The sequence below is a fragment of the Lagopus muta genome, chromosome 18 (assembly GCF_023343835.1).
Source record: "Lagopus muta isolate bLagMut1 chromosome 18, bLagMut1 primary, whole genome shotgun sequence".
In the NCBI taxonomy this organism is placed as follows: domain Eukaryota; kingdom Metazoa; phylum Chordata; class Aves; order Galliformes; family Phasianidae; genus Lagopus; species Lagopus muta.
The window spans coordinates 6,286,076-6,306,295 of NC_064450.1; the positions used below are offsets into that span (position 1 = coordinate 6,286,076).

The 20,220-nt window shown below is 45.5% G+C and overlaps 2 long non-coding RNA genes across 9 annotated transcripts in view; one reads left to right on the forward strand and one right to left on the reverse strand.

The window, feature by feature from the left end:
* Positions 1-7,717, forward strand: part of LOC125702106 (uncharacterized) — a 46,177-nt gene extending 38,460 nt beyond the window's left edge. For 5 of the 7 annotated variants that reach the window (XR_007380436.1, XR_007380433.1, XR_007380434.1 and 2 more), the window contains 5 exons: positions 778-893; positions 3,686-3,822; positions 5,121-5,186; positions 5,465-5,539; positions 7,610-7,717. This is a non-coding gene — a long non-coding RNA (uncharacterized LOC125702106). Of the gene's footprint in view, positions 1-777; positions 894-3,685; positions 3,823-4,330; positions 4,395-5,120; positions 5,187-5,464; positions 5,540-5,704; positions 5,806-7,609 lie in introns of those variants that run through there. The other 2 variants (XR_007380439.1, XR_007380438.1) reach the window with 2 other exon arrangements.
* The window catches only part of LOC125702107 (uncharacterized), a 47,024-nt gene continuing 27,704 nt past the window's right edge, over positions 901-20,220 (reverse strand). Inside the window, exons 2-6 of one of the 2 annotated variants that reach the window (XR_007380441.1) lie at positions 20,086-20,164; positions 12,618-12,687; positions 7,334-8,444; positions 3,984-4,087; positions 901-2,732 (exon numbers count right to left, since the gene is read on the reverse strand). This is a non-coding gene — a long non-coding RNA (uncharacterized LOC125702107). Of the gene's footprint in view, positions 2,733-3,983; positions 4,088-7,333; positions 8,445-12,617; positions 12,688-20,085; positions 20,165-20,220 lie in introns of those variants that run through there. The other variant, XR_007380440.1, reaches the window with a different exon arrangement.

Below are 20,220 nucleotides of genomic sequence, written 5' to 3' on the forward strand. Positions count from 1 at the left end.
TTATTTATACCTTGGGAACTAGGAATAATACACCTGCTTCGTAGGGATGGCTGGCATAAAGCTGGCATTGCATAGTGGTACTTAATAATTTTTTACCACACTTTATAGGCTCTTTCCTGCAATTAATGCTAAATAAAGTCAACATTTCTCCAACTTGCATTTCTGGCTCTCATTAACTCCCTTCATGCCATTCACCATCTCCTTCTCTCCTGACATCTTTAATTCTTTTGTGTTTTTCTTCTAAATGTTTCTTCACTTCTTCATAGTGTCTGTATTCTTATCTGTTTGCCTCCTTTTTTTCTCTCCCATCTCTGACACTCCTGAACAGAGATCCAGGAGTACCAGACAGGACTGGGCATCCCTGGATGCAGCACCCCAGGTTGGGCTGGATGCAATGGAGAGGTGGAGAGATCATGCAGCAACCTGAAATAAGGCTGCTCTGAGCTTTTGTAGGGGCTGTGGTATTTCATCCAGCAGCTGTGTGAAGGGCTGAGTGCATTGCCACAATATGTCTGGCAGCAGTGTCCTGCCCAGGACCTGCTTCCTTGCTGTGAGCCTGCTCATTGCCTCCACACATCCATATCAGAGGTGGGAGCAGTGAGTTATTGTATGTCTCTGGAATCTGACTAATCTCAACTTCAACGTAATATTAATAATTTAATGTTCCCTTGCATCTAACATTTTCTTGCCTCCCACGTAGCCTGATTGAAGGGTTAGAGATTTGCCTCAAATAATATTATCTTATTGGTTTTCAACTCTGCGCTTTAACCTTTCCAGGTGTTCCTGTTAGAGAACGTGGAGGGGACAAATGCAACAATCTCTTGTGAGCAAACAGGAACCTGTGATGGTCAACCCTTCATTGGAAGGGGATCCCTCAGTGCTGGATCTGGAATGTAAGTGGTTGCAGTGGCCTAAGTCTGTCGTTACTGGAAGTCCTCTTCCTACCTCTGTTGTTTAGCGTGAGTCAGTCTGTCTTTGCTGCTGTCCTCTTGTCTGTCCAACCTGAGCCAGAGTTACTGCTAGCTAAATGGAATGCTTTTCGTGCATCCCTGATGTCTTCAAGAGGCTGTAGTTCCAGTTTGTCAAGATGAAGCAGAAGGCCTAATTTTGGCACTATTCTTTAATAGTTATCTTGCTTGGACTCTGAGTTTCTCCATCTTCCAAACAGGGCTGACACTAATTGCCTATTTGCAGTGTGTTTCCAGACGCGTGGCTGTAAAGTGCTGTATGAAAAAAACAGGCATTGTTATTATGAAACTTTCAGGAAAAAAAATTAATAGATTCATATAACTCCACAGTCATTAAAACAAACCGTATGTGGATGGAAGAGACCAGAGCTGAATAAACCTTGAGCAAACACAGCCTTTCACAATGAAACACAAACTGGTTTTAATCAATGGTACCAAATAAGTTTTGTTTTCCAAGGTTTCATTTTCCACCATCTCCCTCCTCCGGTATTATCAGCTGCAGAAGGTGATTGCTGCCTGACTTCTGCTCTTAATGAGTATCATTTCTAAACAACAACGTGCTCTGCTTGGGCTGGCCAGGTCTCAAGTTGCCTTCAATTCTGCTAGGATTTGGCCACCCTTTGTGAGTACATCAATTTGTCCATGGGCCTTAGACAAAACTGGATCTAGGCTCTGTCAGATGGGATAGAGGGATGCTAACCACCATCTTGCATTTCCCTTCTCTGGGGAAGCCATGAAGCTCTCTCTGTTTTGCTTCAACCAAGGTTTTTCTTGTCCTTGTCTGGGAGGCAGAAAGAGCTGTCTGCTAGGAGGGTGATGAGGTTATGAGGTTACACTGACTGAGCTGAGCAGCCTGGAGGAAGAACTGGGAGGAAATGGCCAAGCCACCTTCTTTCTGATGCTTCCATTTTTTTTTTTTTTTAATTAATTAATTAATTAATTTATTTATTTAGGAAAAGCTGTAATGCCTGCTTGCCAATTGGTTTGTAGGCAGTAAATTTAGCGAGATCTCTTGCAATGAAATATGTAGAAGGGGGGCTTTTGGGTGACACATGCATCAGCCTTATTCTTGTCTGGGAAGCCTCCAGTCTGTGCTGCTTTCCCTGGCTGGAACACGTGAGCACTCTCCTGGTGATGCCATCAGACCATGGGAACATGAACTAGGGTCAGGGATGATGTGAAGGTTGTTGGTAGCTGTAGGAGTGAAAGACTGTGTAAAAATGGCTGTAGTGTGTGTGTATCTATTTGCAGTCTTGTCCCCTGCTAAGAAGTCTAGTTCCAGATCAGGAATGGTATTTTTTTCACCTCCCTCTTTGTAAGTTCATTGGGATGTAAGAATATTTTGTTCTCAGCTAAGCTAAGTCCATCAGTCTGCATTTGTTGCTGGCAAAGGCTATGCACAGATGCACGTTAACTTTAAAGCAACTGCCAGCTTCTGGTGATGCTGAATTCTCCATTTTTTCAGCCCAGCTGGCCAATGCATATGTGCTAAAAGTGGTGATCTTAGGTTCAAACCTAGCCCAGCCTGAGGTTCGTAACAGTAGCACAGACATTTGCTGTCAACAAATACTCACAAATGGTGATGACAGTGCCCTAAGGCAATTTCCTTCTAATACTGCTTGAGATGATGAGTGACTCATACAAGCTCAGAAGCTTCCTCTAGGTTCTCTGGCTGGGTGGGATGTCCTGCTGATGCTCTGAGGTTCTTGCATTTAGGCAGGACTTGGTGTCCTGTGAATCCAGAGGATGAGCAGTGGGTCGTAGCTGAGCAAGAAACAAGGGAATGGCTGAGACAAAGATCTGTGCTGATGGCACAGCAGTGGGATGAGTTCTCAATATGCAACAAAAACCTTATTCCTCTCCTCAGAATTTCTGCTTTTATTTTGTTTAATTTATGGCACTTCTGTAGACAAAAACTGCCAAAAACAATATATCCTGGGGGATAATATGGGAAAGGGAGCAGGGCAGGCAGTGAGGAGCAGTGTAACCAAACCCCTGTACCTAATGCTTGCCTGCAAGAAGATCCAGCAGCTCTTGAATCAGCGGCCAGCAGTGTTGCTTGCAGATACTTCTCCCTTTGAGCTCATGCATCAGCAGCATGTCACCAGGGATGGTTCCCTGTGGCAGATGGGCCGTCTGCCACTTACTGAATGTGTCAGCAATCAGTTTGTTATGTGCCCCATCCAATGTGACTCCAGTGTTGCTCATTGCCTTTACTCCTTCCATCCAACTCAGTGCTCCTGCACTGAGAACTCCTCAGAACCAGCCATGCCAGCTGGTTCTAAACCATCTAAATGGAATGGAATGGCTTTTTAGTGTGCTAGCTAATTAAGTCATAGAGTCATTAAGGTTGGAAAAGACCACTAAAATCATCTAGTCCAACTGTCCAACCATTCTGCAAGTCCCACTCTGCTGCTTGCAGCCCATTCACATTTGCTTGCTGCAGCCCACATGGACTTGGAGGCAGCTTGTGGTGTTCTGCCATGAAATGTTACTGGGGGGAAAATACTCTGCTCTTTGCAAAATCAGTTTTGCCATCAATATATTCTGTTAAAAATATCGGTCTCTCCAAACTGAAAATATTTTGCTTTTTCCATTGCCGCAGCTTTCTCCAATTTTCCCGTGGTATAAATAGAAATGGGATGCAGATTTTTATTTTTATTTTTTTTTAATTAAAATTTTTATTTTTTAACCTTGGATTCTTGTTTTGTGAAAAGACAAACGTTTGCCAAGAGGTAAACACATCTGGCAAAACCTTCACTCGCTAAGAAGTCATCTGACTTGGAAGGATATTTCGGAGAGAATATGAGAACGTATCGGATCGACTCTGCAAAGGAATGGCCTTCTTCACTCAGTAAGTGGCAGAAAGGAAACGATTGTTCCTCTTTAACACAGCTCCAAATCTGCAGCTTATAATATTCCCGTTGATCTCCTCTCTTTTTTTATTTGTTTAGCTTAGCATATTCAAATCCAATTGGTTTTTTTTCCCTTTCATTCTCATGCTCGACTCCTTACCGTCTCGTTGAGGTCAGCTTTGCAAAACTGTTCTTGTGCCATCTTACACCCAGAATGGTTGGAAAGGTGATCAGCACCAGTAATTTTCCACTTTCTGGCAGGCTCTATAATAAATAATTAAGAAAAATCATAAATAGCAGTAGTATTAGTTCACTGGTGCACATGAAGTAGCTGTAGTTTAAGGTTTGGTGTAGAAAAGAGCTGTGGGATTTTTTCTTTCGATGATGCATCCTTAAGACCGTGTCTGTGTTATGCTTCTGCCATAATTAAATTATTGCTTATAAGAACTTTTGCTTGGTCAGAAGGAGGGAAAAAAACCCAACACAATTATAATAATTCCATTTCAGTGTTTTCCATAAGATCCTGGCCAACTTGGCCAATAACTAAGGCAAGGAACAGGGGAAAAAAAAGGTATGTATTGTATACTCACTTAAAACTTGGCTAGAAATGACCTTTTATTGTCTAATTTTTTTTTCCATGCCCAACTTGGCTACTGGAGACAAACTCAGTGCCAAGTTTCTATAGTGCATTATTTTCCTATGTATGATGTGTTCAAAAACACTTTCAAAAGCTTACCTCCAAGCATCCTACAAGGGTTTTGCATGGGTTTGGTGATGTGGACGCTGGTGTTTCAAAGCTAGATCTGTTTTGCCTGTGTTTTTTTCCCCCCCTTTTGTCCCTTGTGTGGCCCAACATGGAGCACTCTCCAAATGGGCTGAGCTAGGAAATGAGGTGAAGGCAGTGCTGTGATGGTAATGTAAACCTTTTGGAGAGGCCCCAGGCATCGTGTGGGCCTCTGCCTGGGGCATGGTGACATTGGTTAAGGGCATTCTGTCCCCACCTGGGTCGTGGCAATGTGCCCTGTGCTGGGTGTGAGCGCCTCAATGTCTTTAAAAGCAAAATACAAGGGAGTGATGCTGAGTTTGAGCTTAAAGCAGACTCTTGCAGAGAGAGAACCAAAGCCCCCAGCCAGCTCTGGTCATTTTGCCTCATCCTTAATGACCTGTCTGTGATGTAAGTAACACTTCAGTCATGATAAAAATAAGAGCTACTTTTTATGCATATATTTGATTTCATTTCTGGTTTTTATGAAGTCCCATGATTGGGTTTTTTTTTTGTTTTGTTTTGTTTTTTTAGTGGTGTTGCCAGTTGCATCTGAACTGCTAAGGACAGAAAGACAGCTGCTTGAAAGCAATAACGAGGGTGAGACTTTCACAGCTTTGATTTCCTATATGTATTTTGTCTTCTGTAAGCTATACAAAAGTAGAACTTCCAGAGATTCTGATCATGCAACTGCTTCTGAACATATTTCATTTGACTATCCATGGGCACAAGCTGAAGATACCTATAGTACAGAGCCATTATCTCTGGCTTTTGAGCATACCTGAGAAAACCAGTTATGGAAGCAGAAATAAAAGTGTAGTTTTCAAATGTGGTGCAGTTTTCTCTCTTCATTTTGGGACACCAAAGTTCTTTTACAGGCCTACCTCGAATGACTTTGGAGAAGAATCTCCATAACTGAGAGAGGAACCCAGACCACTGAAATGTGAAAGAAGGTAACTAAGTTCGTGATGGGTTCCTTTCCATTTTCTGATCATTCTGTTTTCATATGCTGGTCCTTGCTATGATGTAGATGGACTGACTCTTCATTTGCATGCTGGTACTGGGTTGCATATTTTACTCTGTGCTCAGCTGGGATTCATTTGGTATTTTAAATGTAGGTCAAAAAAGAGACGACTTGAAAGAAGAGAGAGGGAGAAGAAATGGCGAGAGGAAAGGTCGTGTGCAGTGTGCTTCACACAGATGGCTCCTTATGGCTAGGACATGTGGCAGAATCCAAGCTCAGCTGACAGTTTGTTTGCACGACGCAAAGCTCTTTCAGGGACTGCTGAGCTTCTGAAAGTCTCTGGGTGCATTCTGCAGGATGTTCACGCTTTGCTGACCTTGCAGAAGCCTTGAACGAACTGCAATTTCTCTACTTTTGCAAACTAGGAGGTTTAGTGCAATGCTGAGAGGGGATGGAGATAGAACCAAACGTTCTGCTGTTTGCCAGGTGTCTAAAACCTGACTCCCCAGCTTGCCAAGGGGCATTTTGAGATCCTGTCTTGCCTGACGTCTCAGCAGGGGCAACGAAACTCAGCAGAAGATCCCTGTGGATCAGCTTGTACCTTTCTGCTGCTGAAAGGCTGTGCAGAAAGCAAGGATGAAGCAACTGTAAGATTTATGTTGGAATTGGATCCCCATGGATCAGAATGTGAATAACACCTCCATCCCCTCCCAAACCTTCCAGACCTGACCTTTCACAATCACCATTTCCTGACCAGTGACTCCAAAGAAAATAGAGCTGCTAGTTGGTATTTAATGGAAATCTGCACGAAACTTGTCAAAATACACCACCATGCCTGTCAGATGCCTGGGACAAGACCTCTACAGTAGTTTCCAGAAACCCAGTGCAATTACTTACATTTTAAATTATCTTTAATTGTAGCGTGTGAGCTACAGAAACATTTCTTCCCCCCTGTGAAGCAAGACCTCGCTATTAAGAGTCACCCCCTAATTGCAGCTCTAATGGGGAGCTGGGGCAGGTCAGCACCAGGGTTAGCACAGGGTGAAGCAAGAGTGGCCACGGAGCACTGGAAAGTGGAGATGACACAGCACAACAGTCATAGAGGGGCAGCTTTTGTCAGCTTCTTAGCACACTTAATTACCCCACCAGATGTTCTAATCCAATCTTCCTGCCCCTCCCCTGCCAGCAAATGTGACTTTTTTTATGTTTCTGACTGTGGACTCATAGGATGGCTTGGGGAAGGGACCTTAAGGATCATCCACTTGCCCTGGAGTTTGTCTAGAATAAACTCAGTGAGTTGCTGCTTCTTGGGCTTTTCCTTTGCAGGAACTGAGCATCCTTTTGCTACCCAAGTGATTGCTCAGGTCTGAGTGTGGCTGCACACACGCTTGGTATGTGTAGGACTGAACTGAATCAGACTGAACTCATGGATTGACATGGATGTCACAGAGGGTGCAAGACTGATGAAAAATAGATGAGGTGGTGGTGCAAATCTGCTCAAGTGCTGAATGACAACTGTTAGCCTGGCAATGCTGAATTCAAGCAGTCCCTGTCAATAGTGTGAGAGATGCTGCACCAGATTTTCTGGGGTTGTTTGCAAATTGACCTAGTGTTCCTGCTGACACAAAACCTTGGAAGTGCAGCTAAGAGCAGCATTGCTGAACATGCCTGATTTGCTCACAGATTGTGGTCAGATGTGAGCATGAAAGCAAATACTTGCCAGTACGCATCTAGGAGAGGGGAAAATAGTGAATTAACTATGGACACAGATGCATGACGTTACCTTCCAGGAGCAGATGTGCAGCACAGGGAATGAACCAACATGGGGAGGAGTTTCCTCAGTCAGTGAATTGGTTTTTGGGTCAGTGAGAACTCCGGATGTGCACATGCAACATGTTGACTGCATGCAAAAAATCTCCTCCTTTCTTCTTTCCTTAACACAAAAAAGAAAACCCACAAATCAAAAGTCTCAAACTGTTATTTGTTAAAGCACCACTTGAACAATTTGCTTAATTTTCACCACTTACTGCATTAATTGCTGCTTTTTTTTCACCTTCAGCCCCATCCTGTTCCCCAGGCAGAAAGCATTCGGATTTGTCTCAAGCACAGCTTCAGCCACACACCTGCAGGATGGAAACAGGCAGAGCAAACAATGAAACAAGGCTGTTTATAAAGCCTTCAACACGTCAGGCAGGGAGAAGAGCCCAAGTTTCCACGTCAAGGCCTAAATGGACCAGAATGACGCGAAACACATGGAAAATATGGAAAATGTGGAATAAGTAATAAAATCATAAATAAAACAAATACAATAAATTGGGAATGCAGTTTTACTCGTAATGATTTGTGTTCCTAGTAACCCAAGACTCCCTTACCTTTGAAAACGAGCATGTTTTTCCAGCGGGGAGCAGAGTGCAGGTGATGGGGCTGCACAGGGCACTGGAGCAACCAGAGGCAGAGGTGGGCAGCAGGGAACCAGGGCTGCAGCATGCCCATGTGAGTCCTTTCTGAGACAATGACTTGCATCAGGATCTCAGGAAAATCATTTAATCAGATGGTGGTTAACATTAGTGCAGGAATTTTGGCCAGAAATGAATCTTGGCTTGTTCTGGGCTGAGAAATTCGCACTGGTGTTGTTACCCAGCTGTAGTTCTCTTGGGTTGCTTTGTCTCCTGTGCTTGTCTGGCTGTTGGTGACAGCAGTCAGTGTGCCCCTCAGTGAATGGGTTCTCCTGGTGATACCTGGCTCTGGTGGGATGAAGCTTCTGGGCAATCCTTGCTATAAACACTGATCCTTGGGCTGTGGGATTGCACTGCTCTCATTAAACATTTTAATGAGGCTCTCTGTGATGACTTTATGTTCTTTCAGCTCCACAAAGGAACGCTCAAAAGCTGACTCTGGAAGAAAATAAGAAAAGTAATAAAGTATGGTCTGCTTTAACCACTGTTGCTGTTCTGTTGTCTGGTTAACAAGTGCTGGAGTTACAAAATAAATAGGCTTATCAGCCACATGAATATCCCTTGTGTTCAGAACAGCTCAATCGTTCAAAGCTCTGTTGGTGCCCATGGCAAAGGGCACCTATAGGGAAGGCCAAGAAGACAGAAGGAGCAATGGGGTTGGACACAGCTGCCTCCACCTCAATTAATTAGGCACCAATTTACATAGATTCCATTGGGAATGACTTTGGCAAAAGTCAAGAATAAGGTTTAAATTCATGACTGGCAGCCTGAAGAACTTACAGTCAAAGGGGCAGCAGAAGAGTGCAGCAACATGCAGAGGGTCCTTCTGAGAACGAAAGCCTGCACATAAAGCAAGCTAGAGCCCTGTTGCAGACACCATGCCATGGATGATTAAATGCAGAATTGTCCCTTTGCTGTATGTCAACACCTTGGAAACATTTCCTTTGATACATCACTGTGATGAGTTGGTTTGCTGTGCTGGCATCAAAGAGTGCTATGAGCAGAGTATGAATTGCAGCTATACTTCAAGGTAAAAGATTTGAGTTTCTATTTCCCACTGCCACTGGGACCAATACGAGTCTGACTGGCCACTGTATGGTGAAAAAGTCCCTCAGTGTGCCAGTATTGAAAACTGCGCATTAGCTGGAGCCTTTGCCAGAGAAATAATATCATCCCCTTTGTTTATTATACTGAAACTTGATAAAAGAAAGCATCAGAGGGGGGAAAAAAAAAAGAAAATCCATCTGTGGTGTGAAGTGAATGTTCTCGTCTGGACTCCAGGATGCAGACATGAGCAGTGGCTGTGGCACCACCAGCATCCTATGGCAGAACCACAGCATAGGGCTGCAGAGGGACCTCAGCCCCACAGTGCCAACGGAGATGGTCCCCTCTGGGGGGGCTGCCTCTTGGAGCCCAGCTGGCCATGCTGCACGCTGGTTTTCCCAGCAAGGCAGGCTCGGTTCTAAGTCCCACAGCATTTGCAATACTCCCACCACCTCCAGTATTTTTCTGGAAAAGCGACCGTGCATTGGCAGCTATTTCTGGCTCCAAGGTAGCATTGCAAATTAACACATTTTCTGTTGAGAAAAGACCCCAAACCAAGCAAAGCAACCTTCTCAAATGAGAAAAGCAGCCTGTGTGCATTGTTAACAGGCTTGCAAAAGTTGATAGAACCACTTTACAAGAAGTACTAAAAACATCAGAGCAAAGCAAAACCAAGAACAAACAAAAACCCCAAGCTAACACAGCTCCTGTACAAGAAAAGGATACGAAGCAACACGCGTGGCAGAAATACTGAGATTCCAAAAGTATAAAGCAGCAAAGGAGAGGAGGAAGCATTCGTCAGTCTGTGGGGGCTTCGGGACAATTCTTTCCATTTTATTTCACATTGGCAAGTGGTAGCACAGAGGGCTTTTATGTTATGACAGGGATCTATACGTTCATGCAATAGAAAATGGCAACAACAACAGCAACAGCAACAGAAACAAAGGCAAAAATTCAGCACAATGTGGCATATATGACTCAAGGAAACAGCCAGTGCCTGGGGATGCCCTTGTGCTGCTCTGGGTGCAGGACTAAGCCACCAGCAGCAGCAGCTATGCCACCAGCAGCAGCAGCTATGCCACCAGCAGCAGCAGCTATGCCACCAGCAGCAGCAGCTATGCCACCAGCAGCAGCAGCTATGCCCAGTCCAAGACCCTACTGCAACCCTGGTGGGGGCTCTCAGGGACCTCCATAGCACCAGTGGGAGCTGCGTAATATTTCTGTGCTAGCCATCACATCACTCACATTTACTCCTTTTGGCCCCGTTTGCTCCTCGAATAAATGTGCAGCTGCAGATGCTGAGCTCGAGCAGAAAGCTTAAGGATTTACATCCAACTGGGGAGAGGTTTATAGCAGAACAGCAGATCCTGCTGCTGGGGATGCATCCTCCTCTACTTCCTCTCTCCAATGCTGTGGAGCTAACAATGCTAAAGTGCCCAAAGAGCAAAAGATGCTATTGTTTGGGGGACCCATTTCAGCTCTTCAGCCAAACCATACCTAGGGCACAGGCTGCAGGCATAGCCTGTCTGGGGTGCCAAGGCCAGCAGTGGGTCCAGGCTGAGTGTAATGCTATAATGTGATGTAAAGTATAGCAATAATAACAGAGTGGCACAACCCCAGGCTGCAGCAAACAAGAACAAGCCCAAATACAGCAGTTGTAGACAAAGAAACAACGGAAAAAAAACCTGCTTACCTTTGAAAGGCCTTTGTTACGTAGGAACCTTCAGTGAGATACCCTCATCTCCACTGCCAACTCTTAAATGAGGGTTGGGAAGGGGTGGATCCTGGCTCCACCTCTTCTGGTCACTCAGGGGCATTGCTAGCACCTGAGCTCCCTTGGGTTGGCCCTGCCTTCCCACCAGGTGCTCCATCACTGCTTCAGGCTGTGACTTAGCATTTCCACTATACTGAGGATGAGCATTGCTCCGTATTTCATTCCCTGACATCTCTGCTCCATTAACTCAGACAGGCCCCAACACTGTGGCAATAAATGCACATCCATGGCGGTGCTTGCCTGCTGCAGCACTGTGCTCTGAAGTGCTTCTATTTGGATGAACAGAGTGATTCTGAATTCAAAAAAGGTTAATTATGGCTGCATTTTTCTGTGCTTGGTTTATAATGGACAGGGAGAAGCTATGCTTAGGCTCCCAGTTGAAGCATGAAGAACCATTCCCAATCCTAACAGGTCCCTGGGATGAGGCAGAGCCCTCTCTGCATTTCCACCACTGATGCACTGCCTGATAGAAGTTAGGCATCAAAAATAAAACACCCACCAAGCCCAGACATCAGTAACAGAGCACAGAAATCCATAACAGCAGCAATGCTCAGAGGGCTGCCCTATGCTCGCTGTGCTGGATGCTGGATGCTCTCCCATTCCCCAGCCATCAGCCCTCACTCAAGCTGCCTTTATTTAAGTGGTTGGTGCTTCGCAGATTACTTCCAGGCCCCTCAAGGGTAGAAAGTCTTTTTACCTCCTCCGGCCCTGAGACCGTTCCAACAGCTGTAACTATTTCATTTTTAATTTACTTGATACAACTTGTCTCTGCTTAATCCATCAGGACAACGTTGAGGGTTCCTGACCCATAAATTCAGGGTGGGAGGGTAGGGGGGTGCTGGGGGAAAGGGAAAAAAAAATAAAGAAGGGAAAGGATTTTGAAAAATTGTGTCTAGATTGCAGCCAAATGTGTTCTCTTAACTCACTGCAAAATGCAAGGCTGGGACCTGGGAGCGAGGAGGGACCTCAGCTTTTATCACAGTGACACACATACACCCCCAGACTGAGATGTTTCATCAACTTAAACCTCTGAAATTTTTCTGGAATAGATTTAATTCCCTTTTCCCTGCTAACCAATTCCTCTTATTCAACACAGGCACTAAAGTGAAAAATAGCACCTCACTGCAAATGTGCAAATATGCACAAATGCACCCTGAATTTCTGAAGGCAACACATCCCATCCTCCAGGTACCATTCCCTCTCCACTGCCCACTGCCAAATGCTCTCTGCATTGAGTAGGAAATGGCACTGCACTAAACCAATCAGCTGACATTGGGCTGATCAGCTACGGGTGGGCATTGATTACAGGAAGTGCTTTGGGTGCTTTGATTACAGGAAGAACCCTGGGCAATGATGTGTGATTTAAGGCCCATCGTCACACACTGAGCAGGAGAGACTGAAAATAAGCCACAATGAACAAAATAACTACACTCTAAAATATTAATGCATACATAGAATCACCGAATCATTAAGGTTGGAAAAGGTCTTAAGATCCCCAACCCATCCCACCATGCCCACAAACACATCCCTCAGTGCCACATCCCCAGGGATGGTGACTCCCATACTCCCTGGGCAGCTGTGCCAGCTCACAACTGCTCTTTCTGAGAAGAAATCTTTCCTAACAACCAACCTGAACCTCCCCTGGTGCAACATAAGGCCATCACCTGCCATCCTACTGCTGGTAAAGACCAACCACCACCAACACAAGTGTGAATAACCACACAGCCACACCGTGATCACTCCCAAAACAAAGAACACGCATCAAGAAAGCGGCTTAGCTTTGGAAATCTCACTTCTTTGCAGTTGTCCTTGTCCTCTACCAGCTCCCCACGTGTGGACAGCAGCACCGCAGGGGTAGACCTGCTGTGAAGTGAGAACATTTCAAGCTGGAGAATTTTTTGGCCTCACAAAAGGCAAAAAAAATTCACCCCAAAACCCCTCTTCAAAACCCCACGTCTCCATTTCTCACTTTGTTTCACTGCAGTCTGTGTAACAATGCCTCAGTTTATTGGGAAAGACAAGAGGGATTTTTTTCAGAATTACACGTAGATATAGAAACCATATAGGAAAGGTTCTAATTATAACTATTAAACTCAGAGAATAAAGGGATACAGTATTCCTGGCTCACTTGGTGGTTAGGAGTTATGCAGTGCGTTCTCTGCTTTAAAATGTGTGGCAAACTGTGTAATTTTTTTAAAGGAAGAATTACTTTCATTTTATTAAAGTCACCTTCAACATTGTTCTGTGTTGGGTGATTGACTTTGCCCCTTTTCCTGCCACTCTCGATGCAGAGCAGATGGGGAAGAGGTTTCCGTGAGACGTGCTGGAGGCATGCTTTAAAAAATAATAATACTGGTAAGGCTAATACTAATAAAACATAATAATAAGAGCCCTCTGATGTGTGGACTCTTTTTGGTTGGCTCCTCTTGCAATTCTCGGAGACCAGGTTTTAAAATTGCTGGGTGATGATTATCGGGGGATTAGGGATTAGCGTGGTGGTTTGACTGCTTGTCAAAAGCCTTACAAGGATACACAGATTAAAATAATTCCCTTTTCTTTCCCCCTTCTCATCAATAATGAAGCAGATGATTTTAAGCCCCACGTAACCTCCAGTGGGCAATGAGATTTTCCGAGTGATCTCATGATATCTGGCTCAATTTTGTTCTGGTTTGAGAGCTGCGGAGGGATTTTGTAGTAACTATAGGGCTCAATTAGATGTCAGGAGCTCCACAGGCTGGCAGTCTCATTTAGATTGTTGGGCAATAAGAGAGAAATGCAAAAAGTAAATGGAATACAGCTGCCGATTGCAAGAAAGGAGGTTGCTATCTGCTAACACAGATACACCCCAAAGATGTGCAGGACACAGAAGCGCTCCTCTCAGCCTATTCTGGTCCATATTTCTGGCTGGGATAGCACTGTATTACTTACTTATTGTAATGGAATTGTTTTCTTCTGCATGGGCTCTAGAAAATTCCCACTGTTCTTTTGAAATTGCTTGGGCACGTCCAAGTTTTCACCTATTCTAGTCTATTCTAGTCTAGTCTAGTCCAGTCCAGTCCCAACCCACTCCACCTTACCCTACTGTATCCTTTCCTTTCTGGATTCAGTCATTAATTAGGCAGAGTCATTACTCAGTACTGCTGGAAGACCAATGCCTTGAGAAAGCTCCAGAACATTAACAACCAGAAACTGATGCTGCTGCTCTGAGACATCCTCAGCATTGGGTTGGAAGGGACCTCAAGGATCATGAATCTCCAACCCCCCTCTGCATGCGGAGCCACCAATCTCTCCACTTAATACTAGACCAGGCTGCCCAGGGCCCCGTCCAATCTGGCCTTGAACACCTCCAGGGATGGATGGGGCATCCACAATCTCTCTGAGCAGCTGCTCCAGCACCTCACCACTCTCATAATAAAGAACTTCCCCCTGATACCCAACCTAAATGTTCCCTCCTTCGACTTAAAACCATTTCCCCTTGTCCTGCTGTTATCAACCCTTTGAAAGAGTTGACTCTCCTCCTGTTTGTAGGCTCCCTTTAGGTACTGGAAGGCTGCAGTGAGGTCACCCCACAGCCTTCTCTTCTCTAGGCTGAACAAGCCCAGCTCTCTCAGCCTGTCTTTATAGGGTCACTCAACGTGACCATGGCCATTCTTGCTCCCACTGCACCTATAGACAAACCTCTTGGGGCAGTTTCCTTCTGGGAGCAAACCCTCATTTTTCATCACATAACATTTTATAAGTTTCAAGCAAACAGAAAATTGATTTTATTATTGTATTTCTTTTTTATCTGTATTTTTTTTGGGGGGGGGTGGGGAGGACGAAGGGGGCTGAATGTTTTATGGCTGCAAAAACAGAATTTGTGGTTTGAACTGTTAAGGTTTGATGCAGAGGGCTATGGAACCTTTTATGTAACCCGCTGGCCTGAATAATTATCAAAATATTTTGCTTTCCACTCTTTCTAAGCCTCTGCATCAGGAAAAAAAAAAAAAAAATAGTGTGTGCAACCTTTTGACCACAGAATCATAATACCAAGAAAACCCCTTCAGATGGTAGCAGCTTGTGGGATGCTGGGCTGGGACAGGACCCTGTGGGGGACATGGGATGGGATGGAGCTGAGCTGGGAGGAAGCAGGAGGCACAGGTAGAGCTGTGAGCATCACAAAGCACAGTGCTGCCTACTGAACAATCCCAGGGATGCTCTGCCTGCTCTACACACAGGTGCCCTACACTCCCATGGCTGACCTACTCCACAGCTATCTGTCCAACCTCACAAGCTGCATCCATAGCATTTTAGACAAGAAGTCATCAGTAATGACTAAGTTATTCCTATTCCTATCCCATTATCTCCTGGCCTAGAGCAGAATGGGAGGAGCTCAGCTTTTCCTTGATGTAAATCAGTGAATTTCGCTCAAATTTGCAGCACTGCAGACATTTGGATGAGATCTTCCCAGAATGTTCTGTCCCAATTTCTTCAAGACTGGATTCCACCCTTGCACCAGAGCCCCAGGTTGGCCTTTCTTTGCCTTACAGTGCTGATTAGATTGTGTTGGAAAGGAGAGGTGGTGCACATAGTGGGAATAACAGGGAATTTGTCACTGACCTCATTCTTGTGAGCACCAGGAGCATAATGGGGATGGGAAGAAGTCCCAGTGAGGTGGCTAATTTAGCTCCTCAAGCAGATTTTAGTCTTTGCCCTGAAGCTAGAATAAGCACTTACTGCTTCTGGTCTTGTCATGCTCAGCTGCTTATTGAGTAATTGAAGCTTTTTACCCTCAAGTGCCTGGAAACACGCCATCCCTTATCTCCCAGCAGGTAAGAAGAGCTGAGGAGAAAAGGGGGAAAAGCCCCATGCTCTGGCCAGGGGAATTGAAGAGACTTCAAAAGTGATGGCAGAGGGATGCTCTGTCCCTTCCACTGTCCATAGGGCACGGCCAGAGAGACCCACTCAATTACAAATCAATAAGAGCACTAAATTGAGGTGCTGGAGGGTGACATCCCCACTCCCCACTGTTTACACAGCCCCCAAAGCAGGTTCCCAGGTCACAGCCAGCCTTGCCTCCATCCTCCCTCCCCTTTCCCTGCAGGTCAGCAGCACACAGTTGCTGCCCTGAAGCGCTTTTCCACTTTTGCTGAATCATATGAAAAATTCAGCTCGAGTTCCAATCATTCATCACAAAATAAGCTGATGGTTAGACATGCTATTTTAAAGCAGATATTAAAATAAAGAAAACAGTCACTCTCCCTTGCAAGAGAAATACAGCTGGTTTTCCTTTAATTCCATTCTGGTTTCGCCTGATTTTTCCCCCTCTCATTGCAAACTCCTGGAGTTGCCAGAGCACTCACCCAGAGTGCAGAGCAGAGCGCAGAGCATCGCACTCTGCAGATCTGCAGTGCTGCCCTAACAATCCAGCACTGCTGAGAGCTGCTTTGAAAACATCACCTTGCAGCATCCCTGGGCAACAGTATTCTCTTCTCTTTTCTATAGCGAACCTACAGAAAGGACTGGTTACATTTTCCCTGGAGTTCAATTACAGAACCCTGTGCCTTTCCTTCCTTTGCTGCTCAAGTCAAATACTTAAAGAGTTTCTTGCTGCAATGGCAGAAATGCATTATATCTTGGGCAATGTCCAGAATAAGAGCATTTGCCTCATTTACAGCACTAATTGAGAGGTTTATTGGCCTACAAAAATATTCCATAGCTCTTAGGGCTTCCTATAATGTTGCACACCTTGAAGGCCTGTTTTCTGAAAGCACTGCATCATGCCATGAGTCACTGCACAGCAGGGCTGGGGTGTGGGGACAGGGAGGGGATGGGACCCTCTCCCAGACTGACCCAACAGTGGCCATGTGGGGCTTTGTCCCAAGGGGACCAGCAAAACTGTTCACCTTTATCGTGAGAAAAGATGCCATACCAGATGTTTCAGGTTGGATAATAGGAATAATTCCCTGGAGGTGTGCAAAAACGTGGGGATGTGGCACATGAGCACATGGTCAGTGGGCATGGTGGGATAGGCTGGGATCTCAGGGGCCTTTTCCAATCTTTTTCCAATCTTAATCATTCTGTGATTCTATGACTCCACGTGAACAAAGGCTACATTTCATCTACAGCCCCCAAAATGATTGGGTGTCCCTTAAATAAGACTTCCTTGAACATCATGCAATTGCTGTCCATGAGCCACTTTTCTCTATGCAGACATGAATAATGACTTTTAGATGACTGGCACTGATTTTTCTTCTGCTCAAAAAGGAACTAGTTGTATTCGGTGGTAAATTTCAACTCTGAACAATGCTGCATATTTGTAGGGATGCTGAAAAATGTCAGCTTTTTGAGAATATGGAGCCCTCAGAGCTCTTCGTTACCCTGCACCTTTATGAGCCTCAAGATTTTGGTTCCATTCTCCATTGTTATGAAGACAATAGACGTGATTTGTTTTCATAAGGAAAGCAAAAAACCTTTCCACTATTACTGAGCTTTGGAGCAGGGGCTTCCAATCGTAACTTCACGTGCTGGAAGCTCACCATCAACAGCAAGTGCTGGGACTGAAGGTGCTCCCTCCTCTTCCTCACATCAGTTCAGGGACCATCATCACGCGTCCGACCGTTTTTAGCAGGGACCTCAGAACAAAGTAACCTTACAAGAGCAGAGCAAAGCAAGCTCTGCCCCGCAGACCCATGCTGTAATTTTATTTAGCCTGATTAGTGATTTTTTTTCACCGGCGCAACTGGATTTCATCCCTACACAGCACTGCCCCAGTTATAAGTGGGTTGCTAAAATACCAACTTTTGCCAAGATATCCTAAACACCATTTTTATAGGTAGTATATGCAATCCAGACCCTCAGCTGGTGGAATTTGGCACAGCTCCACCAGCACCAGTGTGGGGACACTGATTTACACCAGTGTGGGAGCCAGATCCGGAATGCTCTCAGCCTATCTCGGTTTTACTCCACCACAGCATTTGTTTGTGCTGGTCTCAGCCCTGCTAGAGGCACTGAGCTGATTTGGGCCACCAAATTAAAGCACCCCATCGCCTTGCCTGGGAATGTGAGGATGCTTCTGCTTCCTATTTCAAAGGGACAGCAACCCCGGGGTGCTGGCAGTGCAAAACTAGCCTTGCTCTGCCGCATCTTTCCTGCACTTGATGCTCATTTCTTAAGAAGAGACTTCACAGTCTTTCAGGAAATAATTATCTTGGTGAGACCCAGCCCTTGCTGACTTGATGGACAGCTTCTGCAACAGGCAGGGAGGTGCCTGAGCTGGGAACCCAGAGAGAATAAGGCCTTCAATTACCGCAGTGATATAATTAATGAATTTATGACGGCAGCCAGACAGCAGCGACAGCAACACTGACTTACTTCACTGCAATCTACCCTGCTGACTAACGCTCATATCAACACCTCTAGCAACCAACCAGCCACCAGCCCCTTTGCTGGCTGAGATTTCATGTGATTTCTCCAGAGAGAACCTTTCCAGATCATTTGAACTAATTGAGGTAATGGAGAAATTGTTCTCATGCCAAAACACTTTTTTTTTTTTTCTTTCCCTCCCCCTCTTCTTTTGGTAAGATGATAATATTTGGAAGGCTTCTGGCTACTGCTTAAAGGAGCAGAGAAGCAATGCTGAGCAGCCGAGAGGTTGGATCAGCTGCAAATTGTCTTCCTTGCAGTGCTGGAAGCCAAACTGCACCCCAACATCTGCTAGAGCCTCTGGTGAGCAGCAACACCCCTGCAGCAGGAGCACGCTGTGCACTGATTGCAGCAATCAGCTGTAATGGTATTTACAGCTTCTGGAAGCAAGGGCAGCAGCAGCATGGGCTCCACAGGAGCTGACCCTGGCTCCCAGTCTGTGCTGGGGATGGGGCTTGCTGGGTTCAGGGTTGGCTTCAAACACCCAAACCCCACTGAGATCTTGCCCTTAACCTCTGCCTCAGCTTACCAGTCTGGTGACCCTTAGGTTCAACTGCTTGCTACAGGTTGGTGGCTGTTTGCTGGGGTATGAATGATGGGGCACACCTGAATTTGTCTGTCACATTGCTCCAGTCTTTGTCAACCTGGTGTGATAGGTTTAAGACTTGGAGAACAGATTGCTCTGGGGCAATGCCTGGAAAGGAAAATAACAAGCCAGCCACAGCTGGTGTTGGCCTGATGCAAGCTTTGGATCTCAGTAGGACAGCACTTCTGAAAAACACCGTCTTGTCCCTTTCAGGTTGCCTGACCATGACTCCTATGTTACCCAATGCGGACAGATTGGGGCTCTCAGACCAGCAGCAACCTCAGCCCTTGGAGAAACACTCCATGAGGCAGCATCCTCTGTGTCCCAGGAATGAGGAAAATCCAGAAGAAAAACTCAAAGCGGACAATTCTGGTCAACAGAGCAGATCCCTGTGACCAGGCAGGGAGTGGTGTGAAAGGCTTCGTATAAAATGAAGCTGGAAGGGCAAAGGAGGGAAATCTTTCCCTTCCCATCGGGAAATTCAGCCTGAAGTCTCCACAAGAAATGCTGGGATGCAAAACAAAGCCTGGGCTGCTCTAGACAGGAATGTGCCAAAGTCCTTTGCCTTCAAGATGTGTGGGCTTGTGAAGGACAGAAATGCAGCACTGGGTGGGCCGGTGCAGGCTGTAATTTTTTAATTTTTTTTTTTTTAATTTTTTTTTTTGCTATAACGCAGATATAAAATGCTCATTTTCATGTTTCATAACATTCTTCCTAAAGCACATTTTTGGGTTTTGTCCAAAGACACAGCAACCCCCCTGACAGCCCTGCTGCCTGGGTTTGCACATGCACCGACCGTCTGAGAGCAATGAATCCTGCTGCACCCTGAGCTCCCCCAGCACCTATCCCACATTGCACCAATGCTTGGAGAGGGAAATAAAACCAGCTGGGTGCCACCAGTCCTGCTGCCCTGCTCCCAGTGGCTGCTAATTGCACAGAGCTGCCACAACTGGTGTTAATCATAGCACAGCATCTAGAGGCCTCTAGTGTCCAGAAGCTACACGAACTCGGCCAATAGGTGGCTTGCCCAGAAAAAAAATAAATCAAGAATAAATGCATTTTGCAGTATTTGCATGCAATAAAGAAATGGTTTCACAACTAGCACTACAGTCCACAATTGCTCATTAGTCCCAACACAAACCTGCAGCGCTCATCACTGCATGGGTGACCTGTGCCACAGCACAGCATCCAGCAATAACCAAATGTACACATGACCAGAATGATATGGGAAAGGACAGCACATGTAATAGCACACACTTAATGGTACTCACCTTTGAGAAGAGAAATGCAGCCTTTGGTCACACAGGAATCCTCAGAGACTTAGATTTCCACATGTTGAGTCCCTCGGCACTAAAAAGAATAGAGGACAGGTAAGAATAATCACAGGAATGGCAAACACTGGTGGT